Genomic DNA, 13,439 nt, shown 5'->3' with positions numbered 1-13,439 from the left:
CTTCATGACCGGGATGTTCTTCGTGACCTTCGCTTCGATCAACATCTGCAGAAGGTACTGGGAGATGGTGAAAGCGGCGAGGCCTGAATCCCCTTTCTCTCGCTTTGTGGGCAACTGCCCTGTCCAAAGAGAGGAAAGGCGGGTGACGGTCTCAATGCGGAACCCACACACCCCCGGCAAAGACATCACCACGCTCCTGAAGCGGTTCTGCACAGTGGTGAGGGAACCCACCCACATCCTGAACGGACTCGGCTTCTGGACTGGCAAGTGGTCGGTAATCGTCCGACTGAACAAGGATTCGAGCGCGGAAGACGGCCTCCAGCACCTGCCCCAGTCATTCTCGCTGGGCAACTCCTACGGCCTCATCTATTACCCGGACATGCCGCAGATCTGCAGGAGATGCAGCAAGAAGGGTCATTCGGTGAAGGACTGCAAGGAGGACGCCTGCAAGAACTGCCGGGTAACAGGACACGAGACCAAAGACTGCCCGAAACGGACAATGTGCAACCTCTGCGGACAAGCAGCCCACTCTTACAAGGACTGCCCGAAGAGGGATCGATCCTGGGCAACTGTAGCAGCAAAAGCTCCAGCCAGAGGGAACCCCGCCCCAGCCAGAGCTCCAGCGGCACAGAAGACCGGGAAAAAGAAGGATGGTAAGAAGACGACAGTCCCTCCCCCCCCTCTCCCGGCCCTCCCTCGCCCTACCCTTCCCACCCTCCCTCGCCCGGCCCTCCCCACCCCCCCGTCCCCAACCCCTGTCACCCCCACTGAGGCTCTCACCTTCTCCTACCCACCCATCTCAGTGGTCCTGTCACCTGCACCTCTCCCAACCCAGCCTCCCTTCTCCCCAGCTCCAGCAGCACTAACATCTTCCCCTCCAGCTGCTGGAGTCCTCTCCCTGGAGGATTTTCCCCCTCTTGTCTCCTCAGGTGCCATCCAGAGGAAGAGAAAGGTGAGGGACAGCCCAGCTGCTGAGTCCTCAAAGCGACAAGTCGTGGAAATCTGCGAAGATTCCCTTGCGCAGCAGGAGGAAATGGAGCAGATGGTGGAGGAACTCGTGTCTGAACCTGAGGTCATCGACTTCACAACAGACATCCAGGTGGCTACAATCCTGGAACAATTTTTGTCAGAGGGCCTGCTGGATCTTCCGGACCCGCCAGGCTCCAGAGAGGAGGATCCGCCCGACCGGACTGGTAACTAAGGTGTATCGTTTGCACTAACCTTCTTTATTCTCCCCCATGGCTGCTAAACTTAACATCTTTAGCCTCAATGTGAGGAGTGTTAGAGATAGGACTAGATGTCAGATGGTGCTAACTTTTCTTTCCAAGCAGTCGAGTGATGTATTTATGCTGCAGGAATGTACTCTCCCCTCTTCCAGGTCATACCATCATCTGGCCAGGCAGTGGACCCATGGCCCGTCCTACTGGTCTGGTGGGGGCGACTGTAAGTCTGCAGGGGTTGCCATCCTGATTAGGGGAAGCGTATTTACTGTTGACTCTGTCCAGGAGCTCGTCTGCGGCCGCTTGTTGGTCGTAGACGGTTCCTGGGCGGGAGAGCCGATTAGGCTCATCAACGTGTACGCTCCCCCTATGAAGGCTGAGCGCCTGGAACTATTCCAGACCCTGCGGACCCAGCTCGCCACCACTAGGGCAGTGGTGATGGCCGGGGACTTCAACTGCCCCATCGAAGAGGATGGACGAAGTTCCGGCACTTCAATCAAGCTGGATGTCAGTTCCAAACTGCTTATCGAGATGGTAACCGAAGCATCCTTGCAGGACGTTGTGGGCTCCATGGGGATCGGCTCTGTGAACTATTCATGGAGCCGACCCGATGGCTCACTTCGTTCTCGGATTGACTTTGTGTTCACCTCCCGGGCAGTCAAGCAGCATGGGCACTCCATGGTCCCCTGCTTCTTCTCTGACCACAGGGCCATTCTCTTCCAGGGTGCCATCGGCCACGGTTTTCCTCCCGGCCCTGGCTCCTGGAAGCTGAATTGTGCCCTGCTGGAAAGAGAGGAGGTACTGGCGGAACTTAGAGACGCCTATATTGTTTGGAGGAATGATAAAGTTTTCTTTGACAAAACCTGTAACTGGTGGGAATATGTTAAAGTTGAATTTCGTTGTTTCTTTCAGGCAAAAAGTCGTCAACAGGCGTGTGAGAGGAAGAGAGACTTCAGAGAGATGCAGCGTCAGCTGCGATCCCTGCAAGACCTCCTTCAATGCGGCTGGGACGTCAGGAAGGAGCTGGAGGAAGCCAAAAAGGGCCTGAAAAGGCACTTTGAGGAGGAATCCAAGCGAATTGTCTTTCGTTCCAAGGTGGAGAACCTGGAGAAGGGTGAGAAATGTAACTCGTTCTTTTTCAGGAAACTCCATGCCGGCCACACGCCCCTGAAGGAACTCCGAGATGAGACCGGAAACATGCATTCTGGGAAGAAGGAGGTGATGGGAGTCGTCACAGACTACTACCGAAGCCTCTACTCCCGGAAAACCACTGACCCCGAAGCCGCCGATAAATTCCTGTCAGGTATCACTAATCACTTTGATCCTGCAGGTACGGAGGCTATGGATGTACCCCTGACGGTGGAGGAACTGCTCTCTGCCGCTAAATCCTTCAGACCCGGCAGGACCCCGGGCAGTGATGGTCTCCCAGCAGAGCTCTATGTAGCGCTGGGGGACTTGATCTGTCCGGACCTGCTGGAGCTCTATGAGGAGATGGTGGTGGAGGGTAGAATGCCACCGTCCTTGAGAGAAGGCATGATCACGATCTTGTATAAGCGGAAGGGGGAGAGATGTGACCTGAAAAACTGGCGTCCCATCTCTCTCCTGAACGTGGACTACAAGATCCTCGCCAAAGTATTGGCCAACAGACTGAAGGTTGTCATCGGACAGATCATCGGATCGGACCAAACCTGCGGCATTCCTGGCCGTAGGGTGGCCGACAGTCTTGCCCTGGTGAGGGACACGGTGCATTACATGCAAAGCCGCCGTACACACGCGGCCCTGGTCAGTCTGGATCAGGAGAAGGCTTTTGACCGGGTCTCTCACGAATTCATGGGTAAGGCTCTGCGTAGGCTGCGGCTTGGCAGGTTGTTCTGTTTGTATGTTAACCTGATGTATTGCGACATTTACAGCTCGGTGCTGGTGAACGGCTGGAAGACTGACCCCTTTCCTGTATCGTCGGGGGTTAGACAAGGCTGTCCTCTTTCACCTCTCCTTTTTGTTTGTGTTATAGAGCTCTTCGCAGAGGCTATCCGGCAGAATGGAGAGATCAGAGGGATCACCGCACCAGGTCCAGGACACTTCGAGGTCAAATGCTCGCTGTACATGGACGACGTGACCGTCTTCTGCGCTGACCAGAGTTCGGTGACTGCACTCGTCCAGACCTGCGAGGAGTTCGGACGCGCTTCAGGGGCAAAAGTCAACTGCGGGAAGTCGGAAGCCATGCTCTTCGGAAAGTGGTACCTGCCTTCTCCTGCCTCCTTCCCGTTTACTATCAAGCCGGACTTCATCAAAATTCTGGGAGTCTGGTTCGGTAAGGAAGGTGCAGCCCTAAAGTCGTGGGAAGAACGCTTGGCCAAAGTCAACCAAAGGATCGGACTGTGGAGCCTCAGACAACTCACTATTGAGGGCAAAGCAATGGTCCTGCGTAACGAAGTCTTGCCTGTGCTACAATACACTGCACAGGCATGGCCCCCTCTTGCCACCGTCTCGAGGGCCATTACCAGGACTGTGTTTCGCTTCATCTGGGGCTCGAAAATGGACAGAGTAAAGCGGACTGTTATGTACAAGGAGCCCCGCAAAGGTGGGAAGGGTATACCCGACATTCCCACTCTGCTGCGGATCGCTTTTGCATGTGACTGTGTTCGTAGGACTCTGAGGACAGCAAACGGCTCTGCGGGCAAGGCCATGTCCCGCTACTTCCTCCTTCCCCTCTGGCGAGGTTTTGGCTGGGACAAGTGGGACAGCTCCTTCCCTTACAACTGGCACGCTCCCTGGTTCTACGGAGATGTCGTCCGGTTTGTGAGGGAGCATCAACTGGAGGGTCTTAAGCCCGACTTGTGGAAACCTAAGACGATCCACAAGCACATCAGAGCAAAGGACTCACTGGAGTCTGTTCCAGGGCTTCATGCCGACACGTTGGAGACTGTTTGGACTAACGTGTCATCTGGCAGGTTGACCAACGGGCACAAGGACATTTCATGGATGGCCATCCAGGGAGGACTGCCTCTTAGGTCATTCATGCATGCCCGCAACCTGTGCAAGACCCGGTACTGCCCCAGGTGCCCCTTCACGGAGGAAACATCTTTGCACATTTTCTGGCAGTGCCCCTTTGCACAGGGTCTGTTGAAAGCCTTGGAACATGAACTCAAGGACTCAGTACCCAGGAACAGACTGTCGTACCGCTCGGTACTTTATGGACTATTTCCTGGGAATACCACGGATGGAGCAATCCAGGAAGCCTGGCGCCTTATGAACTGCTTTAAGGACGCTATATGGTTTGCCAGGAACCGTCTGATTTTGCGGAGAGAGAGTGTGTCCGTCCAGGACTGCCGCAGGCTGATCCACAGCCTGCTCAGAGACTATTCCACCTGGGACAGCCCGGACGTCGATGAGGAAGAGGACTGATACCCCCCTTCCCCCCACTCTCCCTTCTTGTGTGTTGTCTTTCAATAAAGCTTCGGGCCTGTGATTTCCCCCTTCCCTATCCCCTCCTACCCACTCCCCTATCCCATCACTTGTCTGTAATGCTTTGTTGTTTGGCTTTAGTGAATGCAAGAATGTTAGTGTAGCATGTGGTGTAATGTATAGCATAGGCTAGCCTGTACTGTGTATTATACTGTCATGTTATGTTTGACGACTGTTATTATTTATTATTTGCTGCTTCATGGCTTGCGCTGCGTCGCAGTAATGTTTGTATGATGACGATTGATTGTCAATAAAGCAATTTTCAATCAAAAAAATCTGTTCTTATCAGTCCTTGTAAGGATAGATAGCTCGGAGAACCACTGGGGGCTATAAACACTAGCTTAGCGATCCAAGAGCGTTCCAGACGAAGCCGGCGACGAACTGCGGAGAAGAACCAGCGAAGACGACGATCCAGAAGGGAGAAGCCGCCATCGGGGAAGAAGCTCCGGGAGATCGCTGCCGGGAAGAAGGAGAACTGCGACAGAGACCTTCGGAGAAGAGCCGCTGCTGAAGGGGATCTTTGAAGAAGCTCGGCCGCAGAAGAAGCTCGACGAGGAACCGCTGCGGAAGAAATTTCGTGGAAGAACCTCGGCCAGCAAGGAGAAGATTTGCATAGCTCCGCCCCCCTTCGGGAAAGAGCTATCGAAGACCCTCCCCAAGCGACAGGAACAGCTGGAAGAAGCCATGGCCTCAACCAGCAACCCTGCCACCCAGAAGAAGAAGGCTGATGGACCAGGTGAGCCGGTCCAGGCCAGGACATCTCCTCCTGAAGCCTCCTCAAGCGAACAGGCCACCAGGAAGCCGAACCAGGCTGCTCCAACCCTGGAGCCCTGGATGAAGCAGACGGTGGCCCTGAAGCTGAAGGAGGTGGACGGGAGAGTGCCGGACATGACGGAAGAAGTGTTCTGCCAGAAGATGCTCCTGGACCAGGGCTTCGCTAAGCCGGAGACCATCAGCATCCAGGCCTTCATGACCGGGATGTTCTTCGTGACCTTCGCTTCGATCAACATCTGCAGAAGGTACTGGGAGATGGTGAAAGCGGCGAGGCCTGAATCCCCTTTCTCTCGCTTTGTGGGCAACTGCCCTGTCCAAAGAGAGGAAAGGCGGGTGACGGTCTCAATGCGGAACCCACACACCCCCGGCAAAGACATCACCACGCTCCTGAAGCGGTTCTGCACAGTGGTGAGGGAACCCACCCACATCCTGAACGGACTCGGCTTCTGGACTGGCAAGTGGTCGGTAATCGTCCGACTGAACAAGGATTCCAGCGCGGAAGACGGCCTCCAACACCTGCCCCAGTCATTCTCGCTGGGCAACTCCTACGGCCTCATCTACTACCCGGACATGCCGCAGATCTGCAGGAGATGCAGCAAGAAGGGTCATTCGGTGAAGGACTGCAAGGAGGACGCCTGCAAGAACTGCCGGGTAACAGGACACGAGACCAAAGACTGCCCGAAACGGACAATGTGCAACCTCTGCGGACAAGCAGCCCACTCCTACAAGGACTGCCCGAAGAGGGATCGATCCTGGGCAACTGTAGCGGCGAAAGCTCCGGCCAGAGGGAACCCCGCCCCAGCCAGAGCTCCAGCGGCGCAGAAGACCGGGAATAAGAAGGATGGTAAGAAGACGACAGTCCCTCCCCCCCGTCTCCCGGCCCCCCCTCGCCCTACCCTTCCCACCCTCCCTCGCCCGGCCCTCCCCACCCCCCCGTCCCCAACCCCTGTCACCCCCACTGAGGCTCTCACCTTCTCCTACCCACCCATCTCAGTGGTCCTGTCACCTGCACCCCTCCCAACCCAGCCTCCCTTCTCCCCAGCTCCAGCAGCACTAACATCTTCCCCTCCAGCTGCTGGAGTCCTCTCCCTGGAGGATTTTCCCCCTCTTGTCTCCTCAGGTGCCATCCAGAGGAAGAGAAAGGTGAGGGACAGCCCAGCTGCTGAGTCCTCAAAGCGACAAGTCGTGGAAATCTGCGAAGATTCCCTTGCGCAGCAGGAGGAAATGGAGCAGATGGTGGAGGAACTCGTGTCTGAACCTGAGGTCATCGACTTCACAACAGACATCCAGGTGGCTACAATCCTGGAACAGTTTTTGTCAGAGGGCCTGCTGGATCTTTCGGACCCGCCAGGAGAGGAGGATCCGCCCGACCGGACTGGTAACTAAGGTGTATCGTTTGCACTAACCTTCTTTATTCTCCCCCATGGCTGCTAAACTTAACATCTTTAGCCTCAATGTGAGGAGTGTTAGAGATAGGACTAGATGTCAGATGGTGCTAACTTTTCTTTCCAAGCAGTCGAGTGATGTATTTATGCTGCAGGAATGTACTCTCCCCTCTTCCAGGTCATACCATCATCTGGCCAGGCAGTGGACCCATGGCCCGTCCTACTGGTCTGGTGGGGGCGACTGTAAGTCTGCAGGGGTTGCCATCCTGATTAGGGGAAGCGTATTTACTGTTGACTCTGTCCAGGAGCTCGCCTGCGGCCGCTTGTTGGTCGTAGACGGTTCCTGGGCAGGAGAGCCGATTAGGCTCATCAACGTGTACGCTCCCCCTATGAAGGCTGAGCGCCTGGAACTATTCCAGACCCTGCGGACCCAGCTCGCCACCACTAGGGCAGTGGTGATGGCCGGGGACTTCAACTGCCCCATCGAAGAGGATGGACGAAGTTCCGGCACTTCAATCAAACTGGATGTCAGTTCCAAACTGCTTATCGAGATGGTAACCGAAGCATCCTTGCAGGACGTTGTGGGCTCCATGGGGATTGGCTCTGTGAACTATTCATGGAGCCGACCCGATGGCTCACTTCGTTCTCGGATTGACTTTGTGTTCACCTCCCGGGCAGTCAAGCAGCATGGGCACTCCATGGTCCCCTGCTTCTTCTCTGACCACAGGGCCATTCTCTTCCAGGGTGCCATCGGCCACGGTTTTCCTCCCGGCCCTGGCTCCTGGAAGCTGAATTGTGCCCTGCTGGAAAGAGAGGAGGTACTGGCGGAACTTAGAGACGCCTATATTGTTTGGAGGAATGATAAAGTTTTCTTTGACAAAACCTGTGACTGGTGGGAATATGTTAAAGTTGAATTTCGTTGTTTCTTTCAGGCAAAAAGTCGTCAACAGGCGTGTGAGAGGAAGAGAGACTTCAGAGAGATGCAGCGTCAGCTGCGATCCCTGCAAGACCTCCTTCAATGCGGCTGGGACGTCAGGAAGGAGCTGGAGGAAGCCAAAAAGGGCCTGAAAAGGCACTTTGAGGAGGAATCCAAGCGAATTGTCTTTCGTTCCAAGGTGGAGAACCTGGAGAAGGGTGAGAAATGTAACTCGTTCTTTTTCAGGAAACTCCATGCCGGCCACACGCCCCTGAAGGAACTTCGAGATGAGACCGGAAACATGCATTCTGGGAAGAAGGAGGTGATGGGAGTCGTCACAGACTACTACCGAAGCCTCTACTCCCGGAAAACCACTGACCCCGAAGCCGCCGATAAATTCCTGTCAGGTATCACTAATCATCTTGATCCTGCAGGTACGGAGGCTATGGATGTACCCCTGACGGTGGAGGAACTGCTCTCTGCCGCTAAATCCTTCAGACCCGGCAGGACCCCGGGCAGTGATGGTCTCCCAGCAGAGCTCTATGTAGCGCTGGGGGACTTGATCAGTCCGGACCTGCTGGAGCTCTATGAGGAGATGGTGGTGGAGGGTAGAATGCCACCGTCCTTGAGAGAAGGCATGATCACGATCTTGTATAAGCGGAAGGGGGAGAGATGTGACCTGAAAAACTGGCGTCCCATCTCTCTCCTGAACGTGGACTACAAGATCCTCGCCAAAGTATTGGCCAACAGACTGAAGGTTGTCATCGGACAGATCATCGGATCGGACCAAACCTGCGGCATTCCTGGCCGTAGGGTGGCCGACAGTCTTGCCCTGGTGAGGGACACGGTGCATTACATGCAAAGCCGCCGTACACACGCGGCCCTGGTCAGTCTGGATCAGGAGAAGGCTTTTGACCGGGTCTCTCACGAATTCATGGGTAAGGCTCTGCGTAGGCTGCGGCTTGGCAGGTTGTTCTGTTTGTATGTTAACCTGATGTATTGCGACATTTACAGCTCGGTGCTGGTGAACGGCTGGAAGACTGACCCCTTTCCTGTATCGTCGGGGGTTAGACAAGGCTGTCCTCTTTCACCTCTCCTTTTTGTTTGTGTTATAGAGCTCTTCGCAGAGGCTATCCGGCAGAATGGAGAGATCAGAGGGATCACCGCACCAGGTCCAGGACACTTCGAGGTCAAATGCTCGCTGTACATGGACGACGTGACCGTCTTCTGCGCTGACCAGAGTTCGGTGACTGCACTCGTCCAGACCTGTGAGGAGTTCGGACGCGCTTCAGGGGCAAAAGTCAACTGCGGGAAGTCGGAAGCCATGCTCTTCGGAAAGTGGTACCTGCCTTCTCCTGCCTCCCTCCCGTTTACTATCAAGCCGGACTTCATCAAAATTCTGGGAGTCTGGTTCGGTAAGGAAGGTGCAGCCCTAAAGTCGTGGGAAGAACGCTTGGCCAAAGTCAACCAAAGGATCGGACTGTGGAGCCTCAGACAACTCACTATTGAGGGCAAAGCAATGGTCCTGCGTAACGAAGTCTTGCCTGTGCTACAATACACTGCACAGGCATGGCCCCCTCTTGCCACCGTCTCGAGGGCCATTACCAGGACTGTGTTTCGCTTCATCTGGGGCTCGAAAATGGACAGAGTAAAGCGGACTGTTATGTACAAGGAGCCCCGCAAAGGTGGGAAGGGTATACCCGACATTCCCACTCTGCTGCGGATCGCTTTTGTATGTGACTGTGTTCGTAGGACTCTGAGGACAGCAAACGGCTCTGCGGGCAAGGCCATGTCCCGCTACTTCCTCCTTCCCCTCTGGCGAGGTTTTGGCTGGGACAAGTGGGACAGCTCCTTCCCTTACAACTGGCACGCTCCCTGGTTCTACGGAGATGTCGTCCGGTTCGTGAGGGAGCATCAACTGGAGGGTCTTAAGCCCGACTTGTGGAAACCTAAGACGATCCACAAGCACATCAGAGCAAAGGACTCACTGGAGTCTGTTCCAGGGCTTCATGCCGACACGTTGGAGACTGTTTGGACTAACGTGTCATCTGGCAGGTTGACCAACGGGCACAAGGACATTTCATGGATGGCCATCCAGGGAGGACTGCCTCTCAGGTCATTCATGCATGCCCGCAACCTGTGCAAGACCCGGTACTGCCCCAGGTGCCCCTTCACGGAGGAAACATCTTTGCACATTTTCTGGCAGTGCCCCTTTGCACAGGGTCTGTTGAAAGCCTTGGAACATGAACTCAAGGACTCAGTACCCAGGAACAGACTGTCGTACCGCTCGGTACTTTATGGACTATTTCCTGGGAATACCACGGATGGAGCAATCCAGGAAGCCTGGCGCCTTATGAACTGCTTTAAGGACGCTATATGGTTTGCCAGGAACCGTCTGATTTTGCGGAGAGAGAGTGTGTCCGTCCAGGACTGCCGCAGGCTGATCCACAGCCTGCTCAGAGACTATTCCACCTGGGACAGCCCGGACGTCGATGAGGAAGAGGACTGATACTCCCCTTCCCCCCACTCTCCCTTCTTGTGTGTTGTCTTTCAATAAAGCTTCGGGCCTGTGATTTCCCCCTTCCCTATCCCCTCCTACCCACTCCCCTATCCCATCACTTGTCTGTAATGCTTTGTTGTTTGGCTTTAGTGAATGCAAGAATGTTAGTGTAGCATGTGGTGTAATGTATAGCATAGGCTAGCCTGTACTGTGTATTATACTGTCATGTTATGTTTGACGACTGTTATTATTTATTATTTGCTGCTTCATGGCTTGCGCTGCGTCGCAGTAATGTTTGTATGATGACGATTGATTGTCAATAAAGCATTTTTCAATCAAAAAATCTGTTCTTATCAGTTTAATATCTGATACGTCCCCTATCTGGGGACCATATATTAAATGGATTTTTAGAACAGGGAGATGGAAATAGAGCTTGCTCTGTCCACTCCACGCATTGACCTGGTATTGCAGTATTTCCAGGACCGGTGCACCCTTCCCTTATGTGTTGACTAAAATCAGATTCCAAAAGTGCTATTTGTGTTTGCTATTGTTTTTGTCTTTCTGATGGGATCTCCCCTTTTAATCCCATTATTTCAACACCTGTTGGACAATGCATTTGTACAGTCATGTGTGATAATGAGCTCATTTATTAAATGCAATTAATTAATACATTGCCACCTCTTGTTGTGTGTGTGTCTTCTGTGTTTCTGTGTTTCCGGCATTTCACATTGGAACAGCTCATTCACCTTCCTTGTCTTCTCTCCGCCCTCCCTCCTAGGTAGGTTAAAGAGCTGCACCTGAGCCAGCCACTGATTGATGCAGCACCACAGTCAAATAGCGGAGTGGAGTAGGGGAACAGCAAACAGCCATTAAAGCCGCCCGCCCGCCCGCCTGCCTGCCTGCCTGCCCGCCACAATGGACCTACCTGTGTACACTACATGGATGTGATGGAATGTACTGTCGTCCCTACATTTCAAGAAGAAGTAAGAATTGCAGTTGCAACAAAGCCTTGCTTGCCTACAAAGAGAGCAGCAATTTGGATTTGTTACTATGTTACCTAGAAGAATAACAAACTGTGCAAGGATGGAGGTTGTAGGAGCAAAGAGAAGTTGTCTGTAAAGTTGGTGGATGCTTATTTTCCATTTTGCAGTCCCTTGTCTCCCTCTTGTGGCCTCCTGGAGGCAAATAAATGTGCAAAAAAAAGACAGCCTGGCGGCCGGCTGTTGCAGTGTTGCCCTCTCAGGCAACACTGAGTGACTGACTGAGCCTCACCGTCTTATATAAAGTTCAGACGGAACTTTGCACGTGTCATAGTGGAGCCCTCAGGATTCCAGAGCCAGCTTTCTGACATCATAATGGGGCCTGCCTCAGAGATAGATAAAAGCCTGGGCCCAGGCAGTGTTGGTCAGTGCTGCTCAGCAGGCAGCACCGGACTGGACTGGATTACAGCTGATACAAGGTGTGAAGGAACAAGGGGTGGCTGTGGGCATGCACTTGCTGCCGCTGCCAGTGTTTATCTGCATGGCAGGAGGGCATTTGGGCGTTGCCAGGAAGGCGTTTTTATGTAGATTCCTCCTCTTTCAGCACTGCATTGTGGTGCAAGCAAAAGAAGCAAATCCTGTGTAGCTTCCTCTCCGGCCTTTATTCACCTCCCTCCCGCTTAGTAGCTGTAAATGTGTGTGAGCCTGCAGGGCCCCATGGAATTGCCTAGGAGTAGGCTGAATCAATCGCTGCAAGGGGTGAACAGCAGTATTAGGCAGGCTCGGTCAACGGCCGGCCCATTCGGGTTATCGCTTCTCGGCCTTTTGGCTCAGATCAGGTTTATTGCCTGGTCTGGGCCGGGGGTTCGGTCTTTCGTGGAGTCCTATCCGACGTTTTTGGGAGCGATCATCGTGCCGTTGGGCATTCCATTTCAAGATGGCAGCTGTGCGTAACACTATCCGTTTCGTGGTGAATGAGCAGAGGAGAGACGAAGTTGATACTGGACATATCATTGAGAACATCCTTCTGGACCTGGCTGGAGTTAAGTTGGTAGAGGTATTCTGTATCCAAGCTTTCAGCAATATTGCTACATATGATGTATCCTTTTTTGAGGCCGCCTACTGTTTAAACGTTTTTCAGTTGCTAAAGGAAAAACACATGCATGAGGCATTAACATCCATTGAAGTGCAACCTCTTTTTTCTACAGTGGAGAAATGTATAACAATTCATATGTATAACCCATTTTTGGATAGAAGGCTGGTCAGGGCTTTTTTAGCTCATTACTGTACCCATGTTAGAGGTGGTGTGGAGCAGAAGAACCTATGGGGAGTCTTTAATGGTGATATCAAGTACTGGGTCAGGCTGAAACCTGACTCCAGCTGTATTGGAGGAGTGATGAATCCTCCTGCTAATTTTTCCATTGGTGGGAATAAGGGATATCTGTACTACCAAGATATGCCATGCTTTTGTAGATCATGTTTTTCCTACGGGCATACCAAAGATGCATGCAAAGGCAAAGTTTGCAGAAATTGCAAGGAAACAGGACATGAGGCTAGTGCATGTATTTCCCCATCCAGGTGTGATATTTGTGGTTTGCCTGGTCATACCTGTAGGAAATGTCCAAAGGTGTTTCCTTTCTTAGGACAAGAGAGAAGAACATGGGGCAGACAGGTGAGAACAACAAGTTCCCTTGCTGCCTCTTCTGAGGTAATTTCAGAGCCAGCTGGCAATGTTTCTGTGGCTGCTTCTCAGGACCCTGGGAAAGCTGGATTAGGAGAGGTTCTAACCTCACATACTGACAGCATGGAGTTGGGTGTGGTCCCTCCTGCAGAGCCAACTGTTGATGAGACACCTGGGGTTATACCTATGGAAGGTAAAGACACAGCGCCACCTAGTGGGTGTGCATACCCTGATAACGGTGCAAGTATGCAAATTTTGTCCTTTTCTAGCCCAGAGTCAAAAATGGACGATTCAGCAAAAGTGGAGTGGTCAATATCGGAGGAGGACGAGAAGGAGGCCAGGATGCCTAGTGCCACTAGTGCGGAAATCTTCCATAAAGTTGTCTCAAAAAGGGGGAAGTCTGGAAAGGCGGTGAAGAGACTTAAGATAGGCTTATTGGAAGATTCTGCTCATGCAAATCCTTTTTCTTTGCTGGATAGTGACTCCAGTTCTAGCCCTAAGTCATCTGAGGTGGCCTC

General features: G+C 53.1%; 1 pseudogene; it reads left to right on the top strand.

The window, feature by feature from the left end:
- The first annotated feature begins 10,581 nt into the window (after positions 1–10,581).
- Positions 10,582–10,756, top strand: LOC142653755 (U2 spliceosomal RNA; annotated as a pseudogene).
- The last annotated feature ends 2,683 nt before the right edge of the window (positions 10,757–13,439 follow it).

The sequence above is a fragment of the Rhinoderma darwinii genome, chromosome 5, assembly GCF_050947455.1.
Source record: "Rhinoderma darwinii isolate aRhiDar2 chromosome 5, aRhiDar2.hap1, whole genome shotgun sequence".
NCBI lineage: Eukaryota > Metazoa > Chordata > Amphibia > Anura > Rhinodermatidae > Rhinoderma > Rhinoderma darwinii.
The sequence above is the reverse complement of the archived record's forward strand: the minus strand, read 5'-3'. Positions and strand labels throughout refer to the sequence as shown.